Source organism: Mus caroli, chromosome 8 (assembly GCF_900094665.2).
Source record: "Mus caroli chromosome 8, CAROLI_EIJ_v1.1, whole genome shotgun sequence".
In the NCBI taxonomy this organism is placed as follows: Eukaryota; Metazoa; Chordata; class Mammalia; order Rodentia; family Muridae; genus Mus; species Mus caroli.
In genome coordinates this window covers 4,884,596-4,900,073 of record NC_034577.1, presented here as the reverse complement: position 1 = coordinate 4,900,073, position 15,478 = coordinate 4,884,596, and the positions used below count along the sequence as shown (strand labels likewise).

The 15,478-nt window shown below is 42.2% G+C and overlaps 1 long non-coding RNA gene across 1 annotated transcript in view; it reads left to right on the top strand.

Annotated features, from left to right (window-relative positions):
• LOC110300944 overlaps nt 1–15,478 on the top strand; it is a 415,664-nt gene that overhangs the window by 58,608 nt on the left and 341,578 nt on the right. Inside the window, exon 2 of the long non-coding RNA XR_002378648.1 lies at nt 1,954–2,103. This is a non-coding gene — a long non-coding RNA (uncharacterized LOC110300944). The remainder of the gene's footprint in view (nt 1–1,953; nt 2,104–15,478) is intronic.

The window sequence follows — 15,478 nt, the reverse complement described above, 5'->3', positions numbered from 1 at the left end:
CTTAAAAAAAAAAAAAAAAAAAGACCAGAACTGATAAAGTAAATCCTTTGCTTGTTAGGACAATGGATACTAGTCAGCAGGAGGTAAGAAACTATGGGTGAGTAAGAAGTGGTTTTGAAGGCATGAAGGGGTCATGGAGAAGAGCAGGTGAGGCTTGGCACGGTGGCAGGTTTGGAGTCCTGAAGAGACTCCCAGAAAAGCTATTGGTGAAAGTGTAGCCCATTTATTGCAGAAAACTCTAGTATTTTGGAACTGCCAGTACCATGGGATGACTGCCAAGGGTAGCAGCAGGTGTGAAGTGGAGCTAGACTGAGCCTAGCAGATAATCTGTGTTTTAGGAGTCAGAGGGCAGTCAGAGAAGTGAACCAAGCCTCTTGGAGGAGCCCAGAAGACCATGAGTGAATCCGAAATAGTTAGGAGTTGAGTCATTTACACTGTTGGAGTTTGGTTTTTCTTTGTTCAGATTATAACTGGCACCTGGCCCTTTCTTCTTGAAGTAAGAAAGTATTTAAAATTTTTGTCTTATTTTATTTTTTACTTTACAGTAGCCCACAGGTCAGAGACTGAATTTTAAAAGACTTTGGATTTTAAAGAGATTACATTTTTAAAGATTGTGGAACTTTGACAATTTGAAATATTTTAAATTATGTTCATATTAATGTGAGATCTTGGGGATGGATAAGAAAGGAAAGGTTGTGGCTTAATACTGGTAATGTTTCTGTGTCAAATTGAAAAGGGATCAGTTGTTCTGGGCAGCTCTGTGTTGACTGGACGAGAGACCTCAGTTGAGAAAATGTTCTAAAACATCCAGTTGTAAGACATTGTCTTAATTAGTGGTTGATGGGAGAGGGCTCAGTCCATGTGAGTGATGCTATCTGTCTTAGTTAGGGTTTTGCTGCTGTGAACAGACACTGTGAAAAGGCAATTCTTATAAGGACAGCATTTAATTGGGGCCGGCTTACAGGTTCACAGGTTTAGTCCATTATCATCATGGCAGAAGCATTGCAGCATTCAGGCAGGCATGATGCAGGAGGAGCTGAGAGTTCTACAGCTTCATCTGAAGGTTGCTAGGAGAAGACTGGCTCCCAGGCAGCTAGGATGAGGGTCTTAAAGCCCATACCCACAGTGACACACCTGCTCCAACAAGGCCACACTGCCTAATAGTGCCACACTCCTGGGCCAAGTATATGCAAACCATCACCCTGGTCCTGGTGTTTATCACAGGGCTAGCAACCCCAACTAAGACACCATCATTACTAGAACGAAGCTGGCACATGGGGAGGAGCTGTCTGCCATGAAAAGGTAAAAGCCAGTGACCCCTGTCAGTGACACATACAACTGGAAGTGGGGAGCTAAGTGCCTGTATCTAGAACAAATTACATCACACCCTTGCTACTGAGGTATTGTAACCCTCACACCTTTTTAAGGCAGCCATCTTTAAATGGGGGAAGGTGATGATGGGTTCTCTGTAGGATGAAAACTCACCAGCAAATCTCTTGGCTTTCTTGACTCCACCAGTCTCCCAATGTAGTGTAGGCTATTGCCTTCCGTTCACTCTGTTAGCTTGCTGTGTTGATGCACATACCCACAAAAGCACAACCCTGTGCCAATTAGTGGCAAACACTTGGACCCTGAATTTGAATTTAGAAAAGTGGCCAAGCTTTTGGATGACGGGTGTGTCGTATCAGTCTCCCAGTGCAGTGCTCAGCTGTCCAACAATATCCTCTTTAGAAATGGCAAATGGGGTAGTCGGATATCAGAAATAGTTACTTCCAGATCTTTCTAAGCAGGGCACAGAGAGGTCCAGGGGGGGAAAGGAGCTGGTTTCCCAGGAGGGCTCTTATGGGTAATCTTGTTAGGAAAGGCAGAAAGATAATTTAAATGCCTTCTAAGCAGCGGCCCCTCCCTCTTGATACTTTCAAGGCCAGTAATCTGGTCTTTGTTTTATTCCAGGGCTGCCAGCCTGACCACTGATAGGCTTGGCACGCAGCTGATGCTGGCAGCAGGCTCAAGGCTGTCAGAAGCCAGCTTGAATGGACGCTGTGCAGAGACGCCAGCCTCCTGTGCGTCAGAAGCCGGCTCTGACTGGTATGGAACTGGCAGGTACTTGTCTTTCTGTGAGGTGCTGCTTTTCTCACAAATCACAATTTCTGACTGGAAAAATAATCTATGGAAATACTGTGTCCATCACACATGGGGATCTGAAACACAAGGAAGGCTCACCATGCAGAGACCAGTAAAAGTACCTTCATCAATATTATTTGTGTGTTTGAGGTACTGTCTACAAAGGTTCTGGCCAAATTATTTCCTAAAAATTCAGCCCTAGGGCCTTATTGAAAGGGTTAATACTTTTCCTACTGTGCTATGAGTTAGAAAAAAAATCTCTTAAACACTCCATTGAAACTTGAAAGTTTTTGTACATTGCATTTGTGTTTTTAGGACCCCATCTCTTAAGCCCAGCAATGAGCATCGATTTGAGTAATAAATTCAGAAAAATAATTTCTTTTTAGACAGCAATGAGAAAAAGGCATAGATTGGCCTTTAAACGGGTTATGCGATTCACGGATGCCTTAGATTATTAAGAAGCCAGTAAGCTGGAAAAAACCCCCCACAAATTATTCATCATCTTTCTCCTACTGTTCCTTGCCAAAAAAAAAAATGCTGAAAAACATGTTGATCGTACAGAGTCAGTTATTCCCCAAATACATGGTCATTTTCTTGGAAGAGGTAATGGCAGCAGGTTGTTGATTGCAGAATGTGGATTGCAGTAAGTTATGCTAACATTTCATCTAATCCCTTCAAAATTAAATAAATTTAATGCTAATAAAACTCCTTTAGTGAGTTGTCTACCGACCCCATGTGGGTCTCAGAGGGACACTTACAGCTGCATTTGGGGTCCCAATAGAGGGTGAGATTATTTTCTCAAGTTTCAAGCTTAAATAAGCTGAGGATCTTGTTGATTCTGAACTGAGGCTGTGGGTAGTCGTGTGAGGATTAGCGGAGCCATTTTGGAAACCGTTTCGAATCAGGTTAAAATGAGTCTCACGTTTATAGGTTCTCTAGCCTTTTGGTATGTGTGGTGTGGCAGGCATAGCACACTTAGGGTCTGTTGTGAACCTGTTTAAGTCAGTAGTAATTCCTTGTTAAATAACCAAACCTTTGGGGGAATCAAGCTATAATCCAAAATAAACTAACTTTGGAAGGTCACGTATGTCTGACTGTTATGAACTCTTGTGAAATGGCTCGCAAAGTGATTAGAATTTTCCTCTGACAAAGGCTCACTGTGAAAGTCACAACTCCCTCGAAGCAATGTTCATTTTAAATAAAAGCATCTTTGCTTTCTGAAAATCTGAAGGATTTTTTTTTCTTTGAGATTACCTAACCAAAAATGCTTTGGACAAAACACAAATACTTGCTAAACTAGGAAAATCTTGGAATTACAAAATTAAAATTTCCTAATTATGTTAGAAAATTAAAAATTTCAAAATATAAATTATTTTAATGTTAGTACATATAAAAAAGAGTAATAAGATGAACTGGCTAGCAATAATAGCTTTTTTCCTATAGTAGTCTCTTTATGAATACATTCTGAGACAGTAATTTCTAGAAAATTCCATTTCTGTGGCCCCAACTGGATATAACTGTTCAGAAAATAAAACCCTTTGCTTGCCAATAGTTGTGAACACTCAAAATAATATGATATGTGCCCCATCCCAGCAAATGTGGACTTCATTTAGTTGTACAAGGAGAGTCTGTGGCTTAAATACCATGTGTGGCTATGAGGAAGTCGGGGCTCAGCGGGTGGGGTTAGCATGCCCACCCAGCTCTCTTCCACCCACTCTGAAATTGTGCCCAATATAGAAAGCCCAAAACTTCATCACAACAGCTGTTACGCTGGTAAATAGTAAAATATGTTATCTCGGCCCGCAGTTCTATATATTCATGGGGCAATTTTAGTCACAGACTTAGTAGTTAGACAGAGTACAGTCTTAATCCACCAGTAGTTTTACAGTAACCTGGTTTGACAGAAGCAGAAATTGCTATTCAGCATTCTGGGTTAGGAGACAAGAAGAGGCTGACACGTCCAATCCTATTTAAGCAGGATAAGAGCAGTACAAATAAACGGTGCAGTAGTTTTATCCACTGACTTCCTAAGAATGGTTATTATGCATCACGCTTTCTGTGGGAGATTCATGAATAAACCTCACACGTTTGTTTAAAACTCGGAGCACGAGACAGAGTGGAGACCAGAAAGGCTCCCTCCTTCTGGGCCGGGAGATATTCAGGAATTCAGTTAGGAAAATGAAATTCATGTCTGGTCTTCGACGAGACTGGGAATGCACAGCAGAGCACACCAGCAAGCCCGCAATGGAAAACCTTCGTCATGCTTTGGTATGCACTGTGACAGTGTTGTTAGTTTTCAGAACCTGTGTTCTGGTGCTTGGATGACTCTGGAGACTATCAAAGCGAAGGAGACATCACAGGAAAAAATGTTCTTTGGTTACACAGCTCTGAGAGGGTGTCCCTGTGACCACAACACAGGTATGCTCTGTGTGTGTGTGTGTTTGTGTGTATACACCACAGGCCACACATCAACTGTGGGTCTTATTCCTCTAGCATCATCTGCCTTGTTTTTAGAGACGGAGTCTTTCACTGGCTTGGGGCTCACTGATTTAGGTTGGGCTGTCTGTCTAGCAAACCCCAGGATCTCCTTTCTCTGTACCCCCAGAGCTGGGATTACAAGCTTACACCATCCACATTGCCCAACTTTTAATATAGTTTCTGAGGACTGAAATCAGGTGCCCATGCCCGTAGGGCTAACACTCTGCTGACAGAGCCATCTCTCCAGTTCAGATCTACCTTCCTTAGCTGTTATCGAAAATTTCAGTTTATCATGGGGTTTAGGGGTCACGATTGTGTTGTTATTTTTAATATACTGGTTACGTTCTCAGTTTTAAAAAAAACACTTGCTTATTAATTTGTGACTACTTGCATATTTTCAACAGTGATGCAGTTGTAGAGCTGCTGGTGTGGAAAAGAAGGTAAAATAAAATAAATATTATCTTCCTTAGGACTCTAATGCAAATTGGATCACAGTTGAATATTAACTTTAGTTCCCGCTTTTACTTCTATGAAACCAGCAGGGATCCCAGAGAGTTAATACCCTGGATCATCATGAGTGTGACTTTGATGTCTGGCAGGTTGGGCCCTTCTGACTTCACATTAGAGTGGAGCCTGACCACAGTCTATTCAGATCCCCAGTGGCTGGATAATTTAATCTTGACTCTTCTGCATTCTCAGGCAGATAGAAACCTTAGTTTTCCAGTAGAACTTTAAAGGTACATCTTAGATCAACTCCCCCCAACAAAAATTCTCCTTCACAGAGTTCCTAAGAAATACAGTTCATCAGAAGGAGTTGATGCTTGGTGAAGCTGAAGACAAAGCCATGCCTATTACCCAGAAGGGTGGATAAGATTAGGGAAAACCATTAAAGTTCTAGTGGCTGAGAACAAAGCCACCGAATGAAGTACAGTCAGGGAGAACTCAGGACAAAAGTTACAGGAACAGCCTGTTTCTGGAGTCATGCCAGCAGCTGTGGTTTCTCAGCTCTGTCTAGCCTCTTGGACCTTGATGGACTCAGGGAAGTGAGATGAACTTGCCATCGCCACATATTTAATGACACCATTTTGCATTTGATAGCCAGTTGTGACTGTGTGATGGCTCTTCTTGACTGTCATCTTGAAAATAGGAACCTTAATAGATAGGTTGTCTCAATTTGCTTCTAGACAGATCTGTGGTAGGGGGTGGGAGGCATTGTCTTGATTGATAGTTGATGTAGGAAGACCCAGCACATTGTGGGTAGCACCACCCCTGGGCAAGCGGTTGGTCCTGAGTTAAGAAAGCCAGCAAGTAGCATTCCTTAATGGCTTCTGTCTTGGTTCCTGTCTCCAGGTTCCTGCTGTGGCTTCTCTCCATGCTGGGTTGTAACCTGTAGTAAACCATTTTCTCCTCAAATTGCTTTTGGCCAGTGTTTTATCGCAGCAACAGAGAAATAAACTAGAATGGCCTGCAAAGGAAAGTCTTATGAAAATCAAAGTCAGTAATCCACTGGGCTGCCAGCTGTGAGAATAAACACAGTGCCCCTCATTAAAGGCTAGAGCATTTCCTGGGATGGGCCATTACTGATTATGTAAAAGAATATATTGTCAATCTCATATTTTAGTGCTTCTTATTTTGAACCTCATACAATTTTGTTGAATTATTGCAGTCTGATGGGAGAGCCCCTTCCCTTCCACTAGCAGCAACTTAACCAGATTCTACTATATCCACACATGAGATGTATTAATGTGGGTATGTTTCAATTTGTAACAGCAATTAAAACTTCTAGAACTTAAAAAATATACACATATCGTCTCTGTTTGACCATAAAAATATTTACTGTTTGAAATCGTTTTGAAGAAATTTCAAGACCTAGAGGAAAAAAGGCTCCGAGTGGCTGAGAAGAAAGGGGCTCAAACCACCATTTCAAACAGAAACTTCAAGTGACTAGAGAGAAGGGTGAATGGGCATGCTCTGGAAGACTTGGCATGGGGAAACAAGTGGGTAGACATTCAGTAAAACTTACACGAAATGTAGAGACTAATAAAGTAGCAATTAAAGCAGGCTAAAGACAAGAGAATCTTGAAATCTTTATTTCTTGATGTCCTTTGGAGGGTTTTCTCTTTGTGGTAGGAGACTGTGAACATCAGTACATTTTCCAGGTAGCTGCAAATTCCTGGACAGTGTTCATCACTCCTTGAATGTCTGATAGTTCTTTCTGCTACAGCCTCCTTCATAGACTGTGATTTCCATCGAGTCTCTGACTTCTGCTGTCCTGGCTAACATAGCAGTAAATGTGTTTGTCTGAGATGGCGCAGAGTCACAGGACTGAAAGTCACAAGTTGCTAGTAATTACTCATGCAGGTGTTTGCGTTCTCCCATGCCACAGAAGCATGTTGCATGTACTTGTTTGGTGGTGACTTGAGTGTAAGCAAGGGAGTGTTTTGTGGTAGAGTTCCTGTGGTGCTAATAATGTGACTTCAAATTAGATTGTGACTCTGTGGAAGGTGAGATCTTTTTAGAAGTGTAAGAACAGAGATCTATCTGGGTGTTTCTCCTGTGATCTGGCTGCGTCTTTGCAGGGACAGCTCCCTGTGCAGTTTCAAAGTGACCTTGCAGTTTTCTCCAGGTCCCCTCCCCTTCGTCTGTTTCCCTAGGCTACCATCAATCATCTGCCTTGGCATCTGAAGAAACAGGCTCACTTAAAGTATGTCTCCGAATATTTCTGTCTGGAGTCGATTCTACAGACCTTGTCTGTCTGCACAGTGGGTGCCCAAGGCTGTCAGTGAGCATTGCTGAGGGATGGGTCCTTCAAGAGATGCCTAGAGCATCCATGTGTGGGTGGAGGAGAATGAACAGTGAGACGGTGGCATCTGATCTCACCACATGTCCATTTATAAGAAAAGCTCTTATCTTTCTTATACCCAAACCCACACACACATCCTGATGAGTGCCACTTGTATGTCAGGATGACAGCATTTCCACTAATGTGTGGAAGTGTATCTGAGAGAAACTGAAGTGTGTCTAGCATTTCCGGTGACAGGGTACATTCGCAGATGGCTCGTTAGTCTGTTCCGGCAACCGTTCAGTTTGTGGCACTTTGTCGAGTTGATGCTTTCTTTGATAGTTAGGTTGCCCCAGACACTCTGCCAATCACCCAGACGTAAAGTCAGGAAAAAAAACATGAGCATGGAAGGTGAGCATGGACCACTTTTTGGGTGCTGTAGAAGGTTCTCTTTGTGAGTAGCCCTCGATGCAGCCCACTCTTCCCCTCATTTTTACTGAGGATCGGCTGAGGCTCAGAGAGAAGAGTCCTGTGCCAGGGCATCAGCTTTAGATGTTTAGGTGATAGGATTGTGCTTTGTACTGTGGAAGCATGGCAGTACAGTTGATGACTCTCCCTAAGCACCATGTTATCACTCAGTGCGTATCAGTGGGTACCTAATGATCAGACTCAGTCCTGCTCAGCTGGGCTGCAGGCTGGGCTGCTTTCTGTTCAACTCTTCACCTTTCTTGTCTTTCCCTTTCCACCTCCAGCCTTTCATCATATACCTAAATAGTTATTGATGAATTTGTACATTAATAAAATACAACGTCCCTTCATGGCCCCTCTCCTTTCTACTTTCTACCATTGCTGGAACTTCATGTGGTTGGATCAAGGCATGGCTGCTCTTTAAACTATGGTGCTAGGATCATTATGAATGATTTTTTGTACTAGGTTCAAGAGGACCAGCTATTGGCTTCATGTTGTTTGGCACATGGACCTGGGGAGTGATGTATATTTGGGAACCAGTGGTATTTCAAATTCTTCCAAAGGCTTACTGATACTGGATTTTCTTTGGGATGGGCATGGGTCTTTTCACAAACACTCTGACTTCGGTTGAGATAACTTCAGTTACTCTCAATGAAGAGTTCCTGCTGGTGTAATTAATGAAACACTGCTGATGTTCATTGGCTGAACAAAAGTGCTTGGGATATATCAGTCTTCAGGATGAAGTGCTGTTTGGTGGGATACTGCAGTTATTCAGGCTGACAATGTCCCTGGCTTACTGGAGTTTATGTGTTTGTCCAAAAAGGCTAAAGTGATTAGGAAGAAAAAAAAAAAGACAAAACATTGCAGGGAGTAATGAATTAACAAAAAGAACAATTCTGAAACACAGAGATACAGCTCTAGTTGTTTATGTGGTCAAGGAGTTTTTCTCTGAGGAGGAGGCATTAGCAATGGGGTCTCAACAACTAGAAGCATGTGGCATGGCCAATTCTGAGTTCAGGAATACTCCTTACAAAGGAGTAGTGAATACAAAGTGTTTAAGAGAGAGTTAATTTGTCCTGTGTGTTCAAGGTGGTCTGAGTCTGGAAGATGCTGGCTTAGAGAAACTAAGGAGTGTGAAGACACACTCTATCAGACAATGTGTCAGTCTGTCCCAGAGTGACACTGAAATAAAAAACAAGCTGAGTAACAAAAAACCTTGAGAGCTTTCTGGGGGCTGACTTACATGGCTAGAAAATGGGGTAAATGGGCGGTAGCTCAGGACCTGGAAAGAACTTGACTGAAAGAAAAACGTTTACAGCTACAGGTGTCACAAATGAGGAGGATACAGCCTAGCTGGGCTTCAGCTCACCAGGTCCTTTGCCATAAAGTTAGGAATACACTTAAAGAGCTGGACCAATTTCAAAACATTGCCATATTAAAACATTACATATTGACTAATTACAATCTTATATCCTAATGGGATACAGTGATGTTACAATGTATACAAAGGATAATAATTAAATGAAGATAATCACATACTGCTTCAAGTAGGTTTTTATAGTGAAAACATTTAATAATTTTTTTTCTGCTGCCCTCCTCCCCCCAGTCCCATTGCTAAAGATAGAACCCAGAACCTTATACATGTTAGGAAGGCACCCTGCTGTGGAGTGTCACACTACCTGTGAAGTGATCTAAAAAACAAGCCAAAACAACAACCACCACAACAGCAACTACCTGATAATGTTGACTACCACCTCCTGTCTGACCACAGTCTGTCATTCCCCATTGAAAAAGCTGAAAAGTATTCATCATGCATGTGTGCCATGTTTCTTTATTTGTTCACCTTAGATAGACACTTAGTGATTCTGTGATTTGGCTAGTAGGACAGGTATGCAGACATGGACATACAGATATGTCCTTGGCCTTCATGTCCTTGGGCTGTGCATTGAGAGGTGGGATTGCTGGATGACAGAAGTTCCATGCTCCGACTTTTCATAGAGCCTATGCAGTTGTCCATGATGGTTGTTTAGGTTTTCCAACAAATTCAAAGTGCCCCTCTGGCACATGCTTCTTTACTGCCACATCATCCTCAGCTCTCTTGGGGGGGGTTAGTAACTTTTGTGGAGAGGTGTTTTTGCCCCTCACAGCTGTGTGGAGAACATGCTAACCCCAACTCCCTCTTGAGAACCTTTCATTCGGTAGGTTGGAGCTGAGACTTCCTATTTCCAGGGCTGTGGTTGCTTGAGATTGCTGAGGCCACTGGCTGTGTGGCTGAGATGAACACCATGATGTATTATGAGCTAGTAACTGTTCTAGTCTGTGTTCTACTCCTGACACACTTTGTAATGCCAACAGCATGATACAGAAGCGAATCCTTAAGAGGATGGGAACCTCTGAGTGCCTGGCTGGCTCCACTTGCCCTCTCCACTTGCTGACTGGAGCTGGGAGGTTATAATGATGGAAACTTTCTCATCTCACTGAGAAAAAGAAATTGAAATTCTAAGGAGAACCAGTCTGACACAATTCAAAGTCCAATATCACCAAATCATAGCTACATTTTCCTTTCTGGACCAGTAATTTACATATATTATGAGTTTTTTCATCATTTTTATTAGATATTTTCTTTATTTACACTTCAAATGTTATCTCCTTTCCTCATTTCCACCCCCTGAACCCCTCTATTCCATCCCCTCCCCCTGCTTCTATGAGGGTGTTCTCCCACCCACCCACCCACCCACTCACCCACTCCTGCCTCCCCACATCTATTATGATTTTGATCAAACGACTGAACTCATAAACGCATTTTTCCTTCTCCACCACCATGGCAGACTTTCAATCACATTGTTTTTATAAGAAGCTGTGTAAAGTAGTTTGTAAGAATAATTATGATTATATAGACTCCACAGCAAATTTTGTGTGTGTCTGTGTTAAGTAAATTGATTTTGATTCTATGGACTTTAAAAGTACTAGGTGGCTTCCTGGATTGTTGTGCATAGTTTTAATTTGCAATTATTTCACAGATGTTAGGGATGATATTCAGAGTATACCTTTCCTATTGTAATACATTATCAAGAGATAAACAGGATTTCTTTATGCTTGAGATAATTTGTCATTGCTATGACCAAAATACCTAACCAGAAGCAACTTAAAGGAGGAAAGACTAATTTTGGCTATTATGGTTGGGAGGTAGGGTACGGGGTGGTGGACCATGAGAGGAAGCCTGATAAGGTCAAGTTAAAGGTTAGAAGCCCTGGAGATCCTGAAGGGACTGTAGGAGCTGTGCTTGCTCCTGGCACCAGGCCCCTGTCACATAGCTACAGCCCTTCATAGATTTGTGGCCATCATTCACATAAGGGCAACGCCCTAAGTCCTTCCACATGTAGAGGAGGCATCACTAACATCTCAGATCAAGACAATAGGAAAAGGTATTTAATTTCAGGTCTACCCTGAGAAGTGGGGTATGGTTTTATGCATCCATTTTTCGCCATGACCATAAACTGTTTGGAACCATGGACTGGCTCTTTTTACTGAGATCCACCATGGGAAGCCATAAGAAAGGCCTTTACCTACAGAGCTGTAGTCTAATCTCTTATAGAAGTCCTTTCTGCGCTCCCAGCCATAACCACCACCCAGCCTGTATCCACCAAGCTACAGACACTCTGCACACCCCACACTCCCATGGGACAAGCTGGAGCTCCCCCTTTCAACCCCAGCCCAGGGCTAGGCGCTCGCTGCCTGAGGGTATTACAACACTACAGTAGGGAAAGTCTGGCCACAGGAGTTGGCAGTTGTCTGATTGTGGGGCTGCTTGCTTTCATCTCTGTGGATCCAAAATCAGAGGGTGAGGACCGGGAGTGAGGTCAGCCTATAAAAACCTTAAGACCCAGTGACCCACTTTTTCCAGTTAGTGCCTACATTCTAAACGTTCTACAACTTTCACAAACACTGGCTGACTGGAGCTGGAGAGTAAACGCTGACCCTCATGAGGTGGAGGGAGACATTTCATATCCATAAAAGAGCGGAGACAGGATCAATGGCACCCTTTGTACTGGTTAAGATAGGGGCTATTATCTATTATATTTTACATTTCACTAGGATGTTTACGAAACGATGTGTACTTTACTAAGAAGTTTATTTACTTACTTATATATTCTTCTTACAAAATAGCCTACAGAGTTCCTAACAGGATCGTGTGGGACTCTAGCCTTGGTGACTAGAACATGTCCGAAGTGAAACATGTGTGATGAGACTAATTCTGAGCTACCATACTTTGGAACCCTAACATGCTGTTGGTCTCAAGAGGAGCATCCTGAGAAGTGCTTACGGATGGAAGGTGGAGACTTCTTCTCTCTAGTTGCTTCATTTAAAGCGTGTGTCCTGTTTTCCCATTCTTACCAGCATCATGGTCCCACTGATAAGATGCGGACAATGTGTAAGCCTGAGGTGGCATTTGTGCTCCATGCCCACAGACCCTGTCAATATGGCATCAGGCTTTTGCTTCACAAGTGCTTATGGGTGGTGGCTTAGTTACTCGTTTTGTTGCTGTGATAAAATACCTTGGTAAAAAGCAACTTAAAGGGGCAGGGCCTATTTTGCCTCACAGTCCTCGGCACACAGTTAGTTCCTCATGGTGGGGAGGTCTCAGTGAGAGGAGTTTGAGACAGTTGGTCAAACAGCATCTACAGGCAGGAAAAAGAACGGTGAAGGAGCTTGCTTGGCTAGCATCCTCCTAGCTGGGCCATCTGAGGCCCAAGCCAGGGAGTGGTACTGCCTCCCTTGGAGTGACTCTTGCCCCCTCAACCTTTTAGGTTGGGTTTTTCCAACCTCAACCTAATCAAGATGTTCCCTCAGTGATATGACCAGAGGTTAGCCTATTTGAAATAATCCTCACAGCAGGGTCTGGAAATTCAGATTCCCTTCAAGGCACCAATCAATGTTAACCATGGTAGATGGTTTGGTCATGTTGTTTATGGGTCCACAGGTGATATTTTCACATTGGTCCAGCCCAGTATCTCATGGTCCCTTGGTACCTGGTCTCTCTTCTCAGCTCAGTTTTTACAGTGAGGGCTGATGAGTAAACATCATATTTTATATTATTGTTGGCTGATTAATAAAAATTTGGGATATTTTCACAGTTATTATCACCTTTTCAAGTACCTTTTCTTTGCCTACTAAAATTGGCTGTATTGCCCCTCTTTGATTGGTCAAGAACAATCTCACCTTTCTCTTCCTCCCTTCTCTCTCCCTACCTTCTTCTCTGTCTCCCTTCCCTCCCTCTCTCATTAGTGTTTCTCATTTGCACATAGCAGTTGTTCAACTCCTCTTTATCCAGAAGCAGCTTATTTTCATAATATGTCCCCTAAATAGATTTTATATTAATATAGGAAAAACTTATTTCTGTTTCACAGCTTACAGGAATGATTAAACATTTCCATTAATGTTGTTTTTCTTAAAACTTACATCTTTTGCTTCCTGTGCCATGTGAAGTACTCTAGTTCCTCTTTCTCCAGGATAATTGTTCCTGCCCTTAACTTGATGGTCACGATGGTGATGATGATTAGAATGAAGAAAGACAACGAAAGAAAGTAAACCATCTCAGCATCTTATGAATGGGACCATTTAAAAGCCATGAGTTAAATTCTCCATGGAAAGTTTATCCCGATTGAATTCTGATTGCAGTTTTATGATGATAGAATATTGATTTTTTCCCCTTTGTTTTATTTCTACATGAACTTAGAGAGACATCAGCAATGGTCTCAAATCAATAGAGTTTGTTTTCAGGGTATGTTATCTGTGAGTGAAGCAAGAGTAACAGGACCCTGTGTACAGATCATTTAAGAATCCCTCTTATCAGCTAAATATTGCCTGGATGAACATTGGAGGCTTCTTATGGCTTATAGATTAAGATTTTTGTTTGTTTGTTTGGTTTTGGTTTTGTGTTTTTTGTTTGTTTGCATTATAGTGAGGTTTTGAGTAGACATGGTGAAACCTTAATGTGCATCAGGGGGCCGGAGAGTTGCCTCAGCAGTGAAGAGCATGGCTGCCCCTGCAGAGGATCAGAGTTCAGTTTATGCGTCTCACAACCACTTGTAACTCCAATCCCAGTGGATCTGACACCTTTTCCTGGCATCTTCAGGTGCTGCATGCATGTGGTACATCCACATACACACATACAAGCATGCATAAAATAAAACTAAAGGCATAGGAAATCTTAGTTTCAGTGCTTTTCCTTGTTTATAACAAAAATTTTAGGGGGGAATTATACACACACACACACACACACACACACTTTTTGGCTGTGTGACAAGTCTTAATAATAATTTTCTGCATATCAAATACTGATTTTTATATTTAAGTATCAGGAACACATTGAGGAATGAGGAGAACCCATTCCTGAGGCAGTGTAGTGGGTTATAGAATATTCTATCATATTTTGATAGTAGAGAGTGTAATTTTCTAAGTTTAAATCTGTTACCATGGAGTCCTCCACTGCAGTAAATTCTGTTCATCATATTCATTACTAGCTGATTATATTAGAAAAAAATAATTCAAATTTACTTGGAAAAATAAAGATATAAAGGAAAGTACATTTTATCCCTTCACTTCATTAATAATCCAATTTATAGTCTTAAAAACAGACTGATATTTTTCTCCCAAGTAAACCTGCCTGGCATTTCTGCTTGTACAAAGTGTACTGTGAAGTCCTTGTTTGTGCTTCTGTGAGCATAAGGCAGGGACCTCACCTTAAGAGAGAATTCCTTTTGAGAACATGGTGGCATGGCTATTCAGTATGTACAATGACCACAAATACTTCTTTGTAATGTGTGATGGGTTGCTGCAGAAGGCATGCCATGAGAGAGAGCCTTCTGGCTGGATCACAGTCCAGCAAAGTATTATTGTTTCTGATTGTGTTTAATGAGTAGTGTTTTATTTATGTCTTTCCCACATAGTGTGGCTTCTCTGAGATTGTGTTGTTTGAAGAATGTAGCAATGAACTTATGCCACTCCCTTTGAAAGATCATTGGAAAGGAAAATAGACAATGGATGAACTACTTAAGTGAATGTAGGCTTTTATTTTGGGGGAAACCCTGCAAGTTCATGGAGTCCTGAAAGAATGAGGGCCCCTGTCTGCTTACCAGTTGGGTAGTTCAAGGAAGGAAGGGAGCAGGCTGAAAAGACTGAAGAGTTGCCTTTGTAGCCTGAGATTGGCCCTTGCTGGAAATGACCCCCCAAAAATGACTGTTGAGTGGAAGATTGTTGGGTAACTCAAGGAGAGTCTTCTTGCCTGCCATAATCAGGGGTCTGCAGGGAAAAGGCAGGAATCCAGGAAAACACTTTAGTCTTGCGATGCCAATACTATGGTTTTTGGGAAACTGCTGAAGTTTTCAAAATGGCCAGGCCTATCATAGCTGTACCCCACTTCCGGTACCAACTTCTGTCTTAGGGTTTCATTGCTGTGAACAGACACCATGACTGAGGCAACTCTCATAAAGGACAACATTTTATTGGGGCTGGCTTACAGGTTCAGAGGTTTACTCCATTATCATCATGGTAGGAAGCATGGCAGTGTGCTTGTAGACAGGGTGCTGAAGGAGAGTTCTACATCTTGATCGGAAGGTAACCAGG